The sequence below is a fragment of the Piliocolobus tephrosceles genome, chromosome 5 (assembly GCF_002776525.5).
Source record: "Piliocolobus tephrosceles isolate RC106 chromosome 5, ASM277652v3, whole genome shotgun sequence".
Classification (NCBI taxonomy): Eukaryota; Metazoa; Chordata; class Mammalia; order Primates; family Cercopithecidae; genus Piliocolobus; species Piliocolobus tephrosceles.
In genome coordinates this window covers 9,840,795-9,854,884 of record NC_045438.1, presented here as the reverse complement: position 1 = coordinate 9,854,884, position 14,090 = coordinate 9,840,795, and the positions used below count along the sequence as shown (strand labels likewise).

At 39.2% G+C, this 14,090-nt stretch overlaps 1 pseudogene; it reads right to left on the bottom strand.

Moving 5' to 3' along the window:
- The window catches only part of LOC111547269, a 46,944-nt pseudogene extending 33,751 nt beyond the window's left edge, over positions 1 to 13,193 (bottom strand).
- Between the last annotated feature and the right edge of the window lie 897 nt (positions 13,194 to 14,090).

Here is a 14,090-nt window from a genome sequence, read left to right as displayed (position 1 = left end):
CACATACTCATGAAAAAATTGCTTTGGGTGAGAATAACCAGGGGATGTACAAACTGTGTCTCAGAATATAGTCCTTTTTGAAGTACTCCGGGGGACAGAGGCAACCAGGGTAATACTTGACCCTGGCCTTTAGATTGTGGGGTCATTTCTATCACTGCAGCTTGTGAGTCCCCCTGCTGTTGCAACTGTGCTTCACAATCCCCAGTGTGGGAAAAGCACAGGGAACTAAGGCTCCTTGAGATGGTTAATCATAGGTGTCAACTTGGTAGGCTATGGTGCTCAGTTGTTTCTTCAAACACTAATTTAGGGGTTGCCATGAAGGTGTTTTGTCTGATATCATTAACATTTACAATCAGTTGACTTTCAATAAAGTATCCATAATGTGGTAGGCCTCATTCAATCAATTTAAAACCTCAAGAGGTTTTCCATAGAAATTCCACCTTAGTTTCCAGCCAGCTGTCCTGACCTACACACTTGCCAGCTCCCATTGTCAAGTGAGCCAGTTCCTTAAAATCTCTCTCTTTCTATATATATGTTACCTACATATATATATATTAACATGCATATAAATATATAAAGACTCTTATTGAAACATAACCTAAGCTCATCTTTCCTGGAGCCCACACAATGACCAGAGAGATGTTACTGATGCAGGAGTTTTCTTGGCCACTTTGCCAACCAGGGACCTCCATGGCCAATGACACCCCCCAACCTGGGGCTTGCTCAGCCCCAGCCTGCTACTGGAGGTGTCCCGCCCACTCATCCCACCTGTGTTATAACTTGTATCTGCCTTCTGTGGTTCCTGAGCTCTTGTCTCAAGTCCAAGAAGAATGAGGATACTCTGATAATTGAAAGGTGAGGATGGGCAAAGGAGGATAACTTTATCGAGTGATGGAACAGCTCTCAGTGGAGAGGGCATCTGGGAGGGTCCCCTACACCCACAGTCAGGTGAATTCTCTCCCAGTGTGGTTGGGTCCAGGGCTTTTTATGGATTCAGAATGGGGAGTGTTTGCTGATTGGTTTGTGAGTGAGCAAAAGGTTAAAGTGAAGACACCACTCTAAGGTGAGCACAACAGTGTAGAAAACCAATTAGGAATGGGTAGGTATACGTAAAATAGGTGAAGGGTAGGGTCAGTCAGAGGAAAGCACTGCCAAATGGGAAGACAGGTTCTCAATCCGGTCTGTGGATTTACCCAAGACTTATAGCTAGGCTTTAAACTGTCTTCAGCTTGAAGGTTAGGTTTTAGCTGGGGACTGCTAAAACTCACCCCTGGGGACTCCATCCCTATCTGCCTAGGCATTTGTCTGCTTCCTGTCTCTACCATTACTGTTCTTTCTCCAAGTCCCTCCTGTGTTCTGAGGAGCTAGTCTTCCAGAAACCAAACAGTCACATCCAACTGGAGCCCTCCCACACCTTTTTACTGACAGTCAGAGACTTCAGTTATACCTAGGGGATATGAGTTGAAACTTGACAAAATGATGGAGTGTCTTAGAGGGAAATATTGGACTTTGGACCTCTGAAAGGACTTTGTTCTGCAAAGACACTCTCTTCCTCCCACCTTTCTATCCTCTCCCCTTCTTCATTCTCTAATTCCACATGTCTTCACAGGAGATGTTTGATCTGTCCTTTTGGTCTAGTTTTGTGAATTGAAGACTAGAGAGGTTCAGGCTTTGAACAGATAGCAAATGATGCCTCTTTGCATTTCATGCTTGTTGATTCTGAAGGCAAAGGGGTGACTGACTATAGTGGTCTGGGCTCCTCAATCTACAGGAGCAGAGGTTGTAGGTGTCTCCCTCCTTTTTTTTCTTTAGATAAAAGAAGAAAACACATGTCACCACAGAGAACAATGCTGTTGGTTTTGTTTTTGTTTTTGCTCCAAAGAACTGTCTGGTCTTATATGAGGAAAGGATATTTCTTCTATTAGCACAACTTAGACTTTCCCCTTGTGAAGTAATAATCCTAGACCTGTAGCATTCAGGGGCATGTGAAACTTTTCTGAGCTTGACTTTTTAAATTTTTGTTGGTTTGTTTGGGTCTTTATAATTGTGATAAAATATACATAACATAACATCTACCATCTTAACAGTTTTTAAATGTAAAGTTCAGTAGTGTCAAGTACATCACATTGTTGAGCAACCAATCTCCAGAGCTGGCTCATTTGATCAATCTCAGTACTTGTCATAAGCAACTATGTTTAGTGATTTGGTCTTGGCAATCCCTGCTCTAATTGAATTCTCCTTGATGCCCTGGAGGGTGGGCTTTTTCTATTCATTTAGCAATGTAGTAAATGTAGTAGTTTTCCATGGCTGCTGCAACAAATTATCACAAGTTCAGTTACTTAAAACAATAGTTTATTAGTTCTGGAGGTCAGAAGTCCAGCACATGTCTCACTGGGCTAAAATCAAGGCCTTGTCAGGGCTGTGTTTCTTTCTGGATACCTTAGGAGACAGTCATTTTCTTTCCTTTTCTAGCTTTGAGAGGCCACCTATGTTCCTGGACTCGTGATCTTTTCCTCCTCTAAAACCAGCCATTTAGCATTTCTCTGACTTTATATTTTTAATTACATTTCTTTCTCTGACTCTCCTCCTTGGCTTCCCTTTTTTGCTGTTAAGGACTCTCATGGTTGCATCATCCTCAGATAATTCAGGATACTCTCTCTATTTTAAGGTCAGCTGATTAGCAACCTTAATTCCATCTGCAATTGTTGCAGGAAGTCAGGGACCCCGAACACAGGGACCAGCTGAAGCCATGGCAGAAGAACATAAATTGTGAAGATTTCATGGACATTTATTAGTTCCCCAAATTAATACTCTTATAATTTCTTACGCCTGTCTTTACTGCAATCTCTGAACATAAATTGTGAAGATTTCATGGACATTTATCACTTCCTCAATCAATACTCTTATGATTTCCTATGCCTGTATTTACTTTAATCTCTTAATCTTGTCATCTTCATAAGCAGAGGATGTATGTTGCGTCGGTACCCTGTGATGATTGCGTTAACTGCACAAATTGTTTGTAGAGCATGTGTGTTTGAACAATATGAAATCTGGGCACCTTAAGAACAGCTAACAGTGATTTTCAGGGAACAAGGGAGAAAACCTTAGAGTCTGGCTGCTTGTGGGCTGGGCAGGATAGCGCCATATTTCTCTTATTATCAAAAACGGGCAAGAGAAATATCACTGAATTCTTCCCCAGTAAGGAATATTAATAATTAACAGCCCTGGGAAAACAATGCATTCCCAGGGCAGGGCCTCTAAAATGGCCGCCCTGGGAGTGTCTGCCTTATGCAGGTGTAGACAGGGATGAAACGCACCCTAGTCTCCTGCAGTTCCCCCAGGATTGCTAGGATTAGGAAATTCCAGCCTGGCGAATTTTAGTCAGACCAGTTCTCTGCTCTTGAACCCTGTTAAGATGACAATGCATGTACGGCGGGACATGGAAGTTCATTAGTGATTCTAGGTTCGCCCTGACCTTGTGATCTCACCCTGACCTTCTACCTTGTGATCTTTTGTTGCCCTTAAAGCATGTGATCTCTGTGACCCACATCCTATTCATACACTCCCTCTCCTTTGAAAATTGCTAATAAAAACTTGCTAGTTTTACGGCTCAGGGGGCATCAAGGAACCTGTTGACATGTGATGTCTCCCCTGGATACCCAGCTTTAAAATTTCTCTCTTTTGTACTCTTTCCCTTTATTTATCAGACCGACTGACACTTAGGGAAATAGAAAAGAACCTATGTGAAATAATGGTGAATTATTGGGGGCGGGTTCCCCCAATATGCAATCTTTTCTTTTTTAAGTTCAGGGTACATGTTCAGGATGTGCAGGTTTGTTACATAGGTAAACATGTGTCATAGGGGGTTTATTTTACCAATTATTTTGTCATGAAGATATTAAGCCTAGTATCCATTAGTTATTTTTCCTGATCCTCTCTCTCATCCTACCCTCCACTCTCTGATAGGCCCAAGTGTGTGTTGTTCCCCTGTATGTGTCCATGTGTTCTTATCATTTAGCTTCCACTTATAAGTGAGAACATGTGGTATCTGATTTTATGTTCCTGTGCTAGTTTGCTAAGGATAATGGCCTCCAGCTGCATCCATGTCCCTATAAAGGGCATGATCTCGTTCATTTTTTATGGTTGCATAGTATTCCATGGTGTATGGAATACATGTACCATGTTTTGTTTACCCAGTCTACTACTGATCTGCATTTGGGTTGATTCCATGTCTTTGCTGTTGTGAAGCGTGCTGCAATGAACATATGTGTACATGTGTTTATATAATAGAATGGCTTATATTCCTTTGGGTACATATCCAGTAATAGGATTGCTAGGTCAACTGGTGTTTATGACTTTAGGTCTTTGAGGAATTGCCACACTATCCCACAATGGTTGAACTAATTTACACTCCCACCAACAGTATATAAGCATTCTTTTTTCTCCACAACCTATTTTTGACTTTTTAGTAGTAGCCATTCTGAATGGTGTAAGATGGTATCTTGTGATTTTGATTTGTATTTCTGTAATGATCAGCAATGTTGAGCTTTTTTGTATATGTTTTTTGACCACAAGTATGTCTTCATTTGAAAAGCTTCTGTTCACGTCCTTTGCCCACTTTTCAATGGGGTTGATTGTTTCTTGTAAAAATTTTTAAGTTCCTTATAAGTACTTGGTATTAGATCTTTGTCAGATGCATAGTTTGCAAAAATTGTCTCCTATTCTGTAGGTTGTCTTTTTACTCTGTTGATAGTTTCCTTTGCTGTGCAGAAGCTCTTTAGTTTAATTAGATGCCATTTGTCAACTTTTTCCTTTTGTTGCAATTGCTTGTGGTGTCTTTGGTCATGGAATCTTTTCCCATGCCCATGACCTGAATGGTATCACCTTGGTTGTCTTCCAAGGCTGTTGTAGTTTTGGATTTTACATTTAAGTCTTTAATCCACCTCAAGTTAATTTTTGTATATGGTGTAAGGAAGGGGTCCAGTTTTAATCTTCCACATACAGGTAGTGAGTTATCCCAGCACCATTTATTGAATAGGGAATCTTTTCCATTGCTTTTTTTTGTCAGGTTTGTTGAAGATCAGATAGTTGTAGATGTGTGATCTTATTTTTGGGTTCTCTAATCTGTTCCATTGGTCTGTGTGTCTGTTTAGTAACCAAAACCATGCTGTTTTGGTTACTGTAGCCTGTAGTATAGTTTGAAGTCAGGTATTATGATGCCTCCAGCTTTGTTCTTTTTGCTTAGGAAAATTTTGGCTATATGAGCTCTTTTTGGTTCCATATAAATTTTAAAAAATTTTTGTCTAGTTCTGTGAAGAGTGTCAATGGTAGTTTAATGGAAATAGTGTTGAATGTATAAATTGCTTTGGGCAGTATGGCCATTTTACCAATATTGATTCTTCCTATTCATAAGCATGGAATGTTTTTCCATTTGGTTGTGTCATCTCTGATTTTTTTGAGCAGTGGTTTCCAGTTCTCCTTGTAGATATCTTTCACTTCCCTTTTTAGTTGTATTCCTAGGTATTTTATTCTTTTTGTGGCAGTCATGAATGGGATTTTGTTTTTGATTTGGGTCTTGACCTTGGCTGTTGTTGGTGTATAGATATGCTAGAGATTTTGGCACATTGATTATGTCTTCTGAGACTTTGCTGAAGTTGATTCTGAAGAAGCTTTTGGGCTGAGACAATGGGGTTTTCTATGTATAGGGTCCTGCCATCTTCAAACAGTGACAGTTTGACTCCTTCTCATCCTGTTTGAATAGTTTGTATTTCTTTCTCTTGGCTGATTGCTCTGGCCAGAAATTCCAATAATATATGTTGAATAGGAATGGTAAGAAAGGATATCCTTGTCTTGTGCCGGTTTTCAAGGGGAATGCTTCCAGCTTTTGCTCTTTCAGTATGATATTGACTGTGGGTTTGTTATAGACGGCTCTTATTATTTTGAGGTATGTTCCTTCAATACCTAATTTATTGAGAGTTTTTAACATGAAGCGATGTTAAATTTTATTGAAAGCCTTATTTTTGCATCTATTGAGTTAATCATGTGGTTTTCATCTTTAGTTGTGTATCTGATGAATCATATTTATTTTTTTGCTTATGTTGAACCAACCTTGCATCTGGGGATGAAGCTTACTTGATTGTGGTAGATAAACTTTTTGATATGCTGCTGGATTTGGTTTGCCAGCATTTTGTTGAGGAATTTTGCATTGATGTTCATCAAGGGTATTTGCTTGAAGTTTTCCTTTTTTGTTGAATCTCTGCCAGGCTTTGATATCAGGATGATGTTGGCTTCATAGAATGAGTTAGGGAGGAATTCCTCCTTTTCAAGTTTTTGGAATAGTTTCAGTAAAAATGGTGCCAACTCTTCTTTGTACAACTGGTAGAATTAAGCTGTGAATTTGTCTGGTCCTGGACTTTTTTCAGTTGGTGGGCTATTTATTACTGCCTCAATTTCAGAACTCATTATTGGTCTGTTCAGGAATTCAATTTCTTCCTGGTTTAGTCTTGGGAGGGTGTGTGCATCCAGGAATTTATCCATTTTTTTCTAGACTTTCTAGTTTATGTGCATAGAGGTGTTTATAGTATTCTGATGGTTGTTTGTATTTCTGTGGGGTCAGGGGTGATATCCCTCTTATCATTTCTGGTCGTATTTATTTGAATCTTCTCTCTTTTCTTCTTTATTAGTCTAGCCAAAAGTCTATTTATTTTATTATTATTATTTTTCAATAAACCAGCTCCTGGATTCATTGACATTTTGAATTTTTTTGTGTGTCTCTATTTCCTTCAGTTCAGCTCTGATTTTGGTTATTTCTTGTCTTCTGCTATCTTTGGAATTTGTTTTTTCTTGGTTCTCTAGTTCTTTTAGTTGTAATGTTAGGTTGCTAACTTCAGATCTTTCTGGCTTTTTGAGAAGGGCATTTAGTGCTATAAATTTCCCTCTTAATGCTGCCTTAGCTGTGTCCCAGAGATTCTAGTACATTGTATTTTTGTTATTATTAGTTTCAAAGAACTTCTTGATTTCTGCCTTAATTTCATTATTTACCCAAAAGTCATTCCAGAGCAGGTTTTTAAAATTTCCATGTCATTATATGGTTTTGAGTGAATTTCTTGTCTTGAGCTCTAATTTCATTCCACTGTGATCTGAGATACTGCTTGTTATGATTTCCGTTCTTTTGGATTTGCTGAGATGTGTTTTACTTCTAACTATGTGATTGATTTTAGAGTAAGTGCCATGTGGCGATGAGAAGAATGTATATTCTGTTGTTTTGGGTGGAGAGTTCTATTGACATCTACCAGGTCCATTTGATTCAGAGCTGAGTTCAGGTCCTGAATATCTTTGTTAATTTTCTGTCTCAATGATCTGTTTAACATTGTCAATGAGGTGTTAAAGCACCACACTATTATTGTGTGGGAGTCTAAGTCTTTTGAAGATCTCTAAGAACTTGTTTTATGAATCTGGGTGCTCCTGTGTTAGGTGCATATATATTCAGGATAGTTAAATCTTTTAATTGAATTGAACCTATTACCATTACGTAATACTCTTCTTTTTCGTTTTTGATCTTTGTTGGTTTAAAATCTGTTTTGTCTGAAACTAGGAATGCAGTCCCTGCTTTTTTTCTGTTTTCCATTTGCTTGGTAAATTTTTTTTCATCCCTTTATTTTGAGCCTATGTGTGTCATTGCATGTGACCATCTGTGATCTTAATTCCCCATTGCCTTGTAACATAATGTTCACTGTTCCCAAGACTAGGATGTGGACATCTTTGGGAGATCAGTACTTTGCCTGCCACAAGCGTCAACCCGGCAACTAATTTCATTCTTACTAGACTGTGAAGTGACTTCCACACCACTTTGACAATCAACTTATCCTCCCTCATACTGAGAAAAGAAAATCTCAAAAAGGGAAAATGGGTTTTAAGCTGTTTTGTTTGCATGAGTATGAATCTAACTTTATAAAACCATAAATGTAATTTACAATCATGGTAAAGTGTGACATTGCTACTTAGAAAACATCTTAAGATTGTATCCAGTTGAAGTATGGAAAATTCCTGCTTCTTTTGGGAAATAAATGCCTCATAAATAATACTCTAGGAAGAACAAGAGACTCACCTACAATTTTTTTTCTTCTTCTGTAAATTTTTCTAACAATTGAAAAAATGCTGACATTTTATGGCTATGAAATTAATGGAAAGAATGAATAAAGAACCCTAATAAAGAATAGTATATCACTATACATTCAAAATTGTTCTTCACTTTAAGAGAAGAAAACAGACTAGGATTCTAAATCACAAGCTATTTGAAATGAGATATGTGATATGTATTATCTAAGAATACTTATATCAGAGAGCCATAATTTTATAAATTTCTTAAAAGGAAAGAATTTTGTTTTAATATATCTAAGAGGGCAGAAAAGAAACATCAAGATACCACATGAGTTCTAAGCTACAGAATAATGAACAATCATTTGTACTTAAAGATGATATGGTCAAGTCACCATTGGCAGAAAAGATATTCTAAGCTAATAAAATCTGAACCTCCATCTCTCCCTCAAGCTGTCTTACCAGAACTAAAGTTCAATAAGTCAGTCAGACAATATTGCTGAGGGCCTTCAATGTGCAAGGTACTTTGATTTGTTCAGAGAAGCAAAGAAAAAGTTGTCTTTTTAGCAAAGAAAAGACTGCTAAAATAATTCTGTGCCATATACTGAACGAACGGCATATGTGGAAAGAGTATCTCCTTGTTTAATTTAGTAGTTATTCTGAGGTATGCCACAAAAATACCAAATTGACATACTCATAAAACTCTTACCTTGGGCACTGGGGTCATCAAATGGAGAACTGGAGCTTATACTGCAAAGGAAATGATTACCTATAGCCCAAGTATCTGTGGAAAAAGTGAAATCAGTCAGATTTCCACATCTAACCAACATCCAATCTAACATTTCTTGGATCTGACATGTGTCACAGGCCTTCAAAGTGCAGGCTGACTTGCCTAACTAATTTACACATTATGAAAAGAAACCAAACACTTAGAAATGCTCTGTTAGACACTGCTACTTAAAAACCCCAATGTGCCTCATTTTAAAAAGTACTTGCTGAGATACTTTTGAAGTGTGATTATTATTATTCATTCAAAATCCCTCTTAAGTTTTTATGAATACATAAAATGATTTATCAGCCTTGTCCATGGGCTGCCCCAGATGTTGCTTTCCAGGCTGTAATTTTTATGAGTCTAGTTTATAGGTCAAAGAGCTGGGAGTCAGGGTGACTGGTTATAGCCTACAGTCTGGAGAGGTGATACTCAATCATTTAGGAGACAGGAAAGCAATGAGATGACCATTTAAAATTTTTGCATTTTAAAGACTATGTGAGATGTAAACACAGGCAACAACAAACGTAAGTCACCAGTCGATTGGAGCTACACTGACTTAAGTCTTTTAGCTCTTGGTTTTTTTTTTTTTTTTTTTTTTTTCAAAAAAACAAAAACAAAATCTAAACCCAATGGAGGTGGTAGTAGTGTCTCATAAACTTCAATGTAAGGTTCCACTGCGTCTTCCTATTACCAGCTCTATCCTTAATCCTGAGGCTTTGATGCCCAGGGAATGTGACATGCTGAGCAGACTAAACAAAGGAATAAAGCTGACCTGGATTCTTTTTGAATCCATTAATTAATGGATTTATTTATGCAGGAACATTAATAAGGCAGTTACGGGGCACTGTTGGTATATAAAGATGCCTGGGACACAGCCCTGCCCTCCACTGGCAAATAATTCCTTTGTAAGGAATAAGAGATAAGGAGGGGCCAAAATGAAGGTAAAGAAAAGTGGCAGGAGATTACTGAAAAGAGATGAGTGGAGCTTTTGAAAGACCATCAGGATAACTGGATTCACTGAAAAGAAAGCAGGATAGGGTAGAGGTGAAGCCTGGAATTTGCAGATAGACCTGGGTTTGAATTTTGCTTCTATAAACTTCCAATATCTGTGACCTTGCTCAGGTTATTAGACTCCAAGCTTTGTTCCTGGACATAATGGTAATGGCTTCATAAGGTTCTTCATAGAGGATCAATAATGTTATTCTAAGGAACTGCAAACCTTGGCACATAAAGAGTGATTAGCAAGAGGCAGCTGTTACTTTTATTGTTGTTTTTATATAAGACTGCTCAGAGGTTTGGAATATTTCTTTTTTTTTTTTTTTTTTACGGAGGGTCGATCTGTCGCCCAGGCTGGAGTGCAGTGGCGCGCTCTCGGCTCACTGCAGGCTCCGCCTCCCGGGTTCACGCCATTCTCCTGCCTCAGCCTCCCAAGTAGCTGGGACTACAGGCACCCGCCATCTCGCCCGGCTAATTTTTGTATTTTTTAGTAGAGACGGGGTTTCACCGTGTTAGCCAGGATGGTCTCGATCTCCTGACCTCGTGATCCACCCGTCTCGGCCTCCCAAAGTGCTGGGATTACAGGCTTGAGCCACCGCGCCCGGCCAGTTTTGGAATATTTCTTGTGTGGGGCAGAGAATTGGATTCACAAAATTTCTCTTGCCAGTAATATGATAGATATCCCCACACAAACTCATGAAAACATGCTGTGTTTTTTTCGGGAATTTTGCAAGCTGTTTGTTAAACATAGCTGTCCTTGAAATCGGCCATGGTGGGAGTATTTACACTATGAAAACCAGCAAACGCTACAAATCTGAGCTCCCTGGTGCCCACTTGATTTACCAGCACATCATTGCAAGCAAATTTCAATCCTAGCAGACCTATGGGGCTCCAGGGGTGGAGGGGTGTAGATGTAGGTTTGGAGTGGGGAGAGCGTCTCCCCATAATTCAGGGTTTTAAGTCCTGTCTTGAGGGAACATAACCAGGGTCAAAGGTGATGCCAGAATGAGAAGAAAAATGTGGGCGGATAAACCCCCTCTCTCTTTTTTTAAAAAAATTCCTTAGAACTTGTAAACATGTTAAAACTCTCTTGTAATTTAAACATTTTATTTAAGCCTTTGAAAGCACTGTTTAAATGTCATATTTATTGGTGCATTCTGGAATTGAAAATTACAGCCCCAGAACGGCCCAAATGTTTGTTCCTTGATAGCAGCTGTTTTCAATATAATTGGAAGAAATGGAGCACACATGTAGTAATAATATTTATAAACACTTCTTTCTGTGCTGTCCAGATCTCCACAGTGAATAACAGTGCTCCGGGTGCCCAAGTATACCCAAGTCAATCATTGCCCTCTTTTCTGAACTGTAACAGGAGGATCTTCAATGGTTATGAGGTATTTAAAATCCAGCCTGGTCCTTATTATGGAGAAAGTGTTCCTTGTACCTAACCTAATCAATTGCTTAAATTGAATTTCATTCCTTCTGTCTTTGCCTCCATTAGGCGTGGAGAACTGCTGGTCAGTATTTCTCATTTATTCCATCATCGAAGCTGATGATGCTGTATTTAAGCTCCCGTAAGCCCCGCTTACATTTAGTATTTTAAAATTTCTCTCTGTTTTATAAAATTTTCACTGTCTAGATTTGTTTTCTGCATTCTTCTTTAAAGACTTTTTTTCTGTTTCTGTTTCTTCCATGCCTGTTATTACATCTCCAACTGCAAAAGCATTCTTTGTTTCACTAAGTCCCTTATTTAGGGCCACTGCTGCCTGTCTATTCAAGTAGCAGATCTTTATCTGATAAATCCCCCTCTCACTGATCCTTTTCTACCTCTTGATTATGCCTGTTTTTGAAGGAGCTCCATGCACCTCTGAGGTTAGGCACTCGGCAGTTTATTTATAGCTCCTTCATTTAACTGGCCTGCTAGGTTCTGCAGCTTGCTACTATTGCGTTCCAAACCTCAGTGACCAATGAGGTGTAAAGTCATCAAAAATCTCTTAATTTTCTCCCTGAGTGAACCTGGCACTCGAAAGTTTAGTTATTAATGGTTGTCTTGTCAACAATTAAACCGCATTTGCTTGGCCTAGGAGACCTTTTTGGGACAGGGTAGACATACTATTAACATTTCAGGACCTGAGTTTTCAACCAGCTGACAGCTGAGCTGTAGTAAAGTTGGAATTGAGATGGAAAATCTCCAAAGAACGTTTTTCCAAGCCTGCAGAACCTAGGATGACCAAAACTGCTATGCGTAATGGAGGAGAAAGAACAGGGGCTTTAATGCCAGGGTGAGTGAATGATCTCCGTCCCTGGAATGACTCTGTGACTGTGGCCAAGTGCTTAATTCCTCCTGATGCTCAGTGTCCTTATTTACAAGCTTAGACAATGTTATTTATTTCATAGGACTATATGAGGAATCATGCAATACTATTTAGAGACTATAATTAGGTGACTATCATTTATTATCCAAACCAAGACAGTTTTGAAAATGAAAGGGGGAGCTTCTAATTATGCCATGAAAAGAGACATATATTGGGGCTTTCCCAGGCAAACATGGGTGTCCTATTATGGTCACTATCATTTCCTTAGGTGGAGAGGCTGTGATACATTTCAACAAATAAATGTTTTGCAGAATTAACAGAGGGCTTTTGCCCTGTTTCCTTTTATCTCATATTCTTCTACTTTGCTGCATAGCATGACTCCAGGAAAGAAAGACAGTGCATAACAAAAAGGAGGCCAGAGGGTTTTTGGGAAAGAGCCTCATTCCTTCTAAAATGTAAGCTTTGTTTGGGAGTGGTTGAGAACAATGATACAGAAACTCCACATGGGTTTGGAGAATGCAAGAGCAGAGACCAGCAGATCAGTTATTATTGAAGGAAGGAACTAAGACTCCAGTGAAATCATGATTCCAACACTGGGTGAAAACAGAAGCAACATTTGCATGTTTTTTAACCCAAAACTTAAGTGTGGGGTTTGGGTATTTGAAATGTGCCTAGTCCAAATTGTGCTGTCAAGTGTAACATACCCAGATTTTGAAGACTTAGCACAAAAAGAATGGAAGCTATCTCATTAATAATTTTTTATATTGATTACATGTTGAAATGATATCAGGATATATCAGATTAAATAAAGCACATTATTAAAATTAATTTCAGCAGTTTCATTTTACTTTTTAAATGCACATATTAGGAAATTTAAAATGTTTGTGGCTTGCACAGGTGGCTTGCCTTATATTTCTGCTGGACAGTGCTGATGTAGACCAATGGGGTGACACACAAGTTCCTTGAGCTCTGCACATACCTCCCTTGTGTAGGAGCAGCAGGATGCCTTCCATGTTCCCAAGAACAGTTCAAGGAAGCCCCTCAGAGCCTGCATATGGGCTGGGGATAAGAGATGAGGCTTACACCTGTAATCCCAGCGCTTTGGAAGGCTGAGACGGGTGAATCACGAGGTCAGGAGATGGAGACCATCCTGGCTAACATGGTGAAACCCCGTCTCTACTAAAAACTCAAAAAATTAGCTGGGCGTGATGGCAGAAGCCTGTAATCCCAGCTACTCAGGAGGCTGAGGCAGGAGAATCGCTTGAACCTGGGAGGTGGAGGTTGCAGTGAGCCGAGATTGCACCACTACACTCTGGCCTAGGTGACAGAGCGAGACTCCGTCTCAAAAGGAAAAAAAAAAAAAAAAAGAAAACAAACAAACAAACAAAAATACAAGGGGCGGCAGTAGGGAACTTCCAAGATCAATAACCAGTAACCAATGACCCCAACAGCTGTCAGGGTGTCTTGGTGGTTGCTATATAGACAGAAAACAATACTAAGGGCAAGATTCTGCCACACTCATCTTCAAATCCCCATATCCAGTGCTTTTGTCCTATTTAAGCTTTCAGGAACTTAGGTAAACCCCCCTGGGAAAGCAGATGGGGACCTTGGCGTGACTGACATTGTTTCTGCCACTCAGTGGAATGGGCACTAAAAATTGAAATTAAATTTAAATAAAGGCAAGGGTAATAGTAAATATGTAGCTACTGTATACCACTCCTACCAACCAATCAGAACAGAGGTTGGCTGAAAAATCCTGGCAGCTGCCTGCTGTGCCTGACATCATCTCTTAAATTTCTGGGACATTCAGAGAGCTGGGGCTTTGTGGAGTAGGGCTTAGGGTGGCAGTGATAGTGGAGAGGAATGCGCTTGATTGATAATGGAACATTTTAATATTTAACATCTGTTAT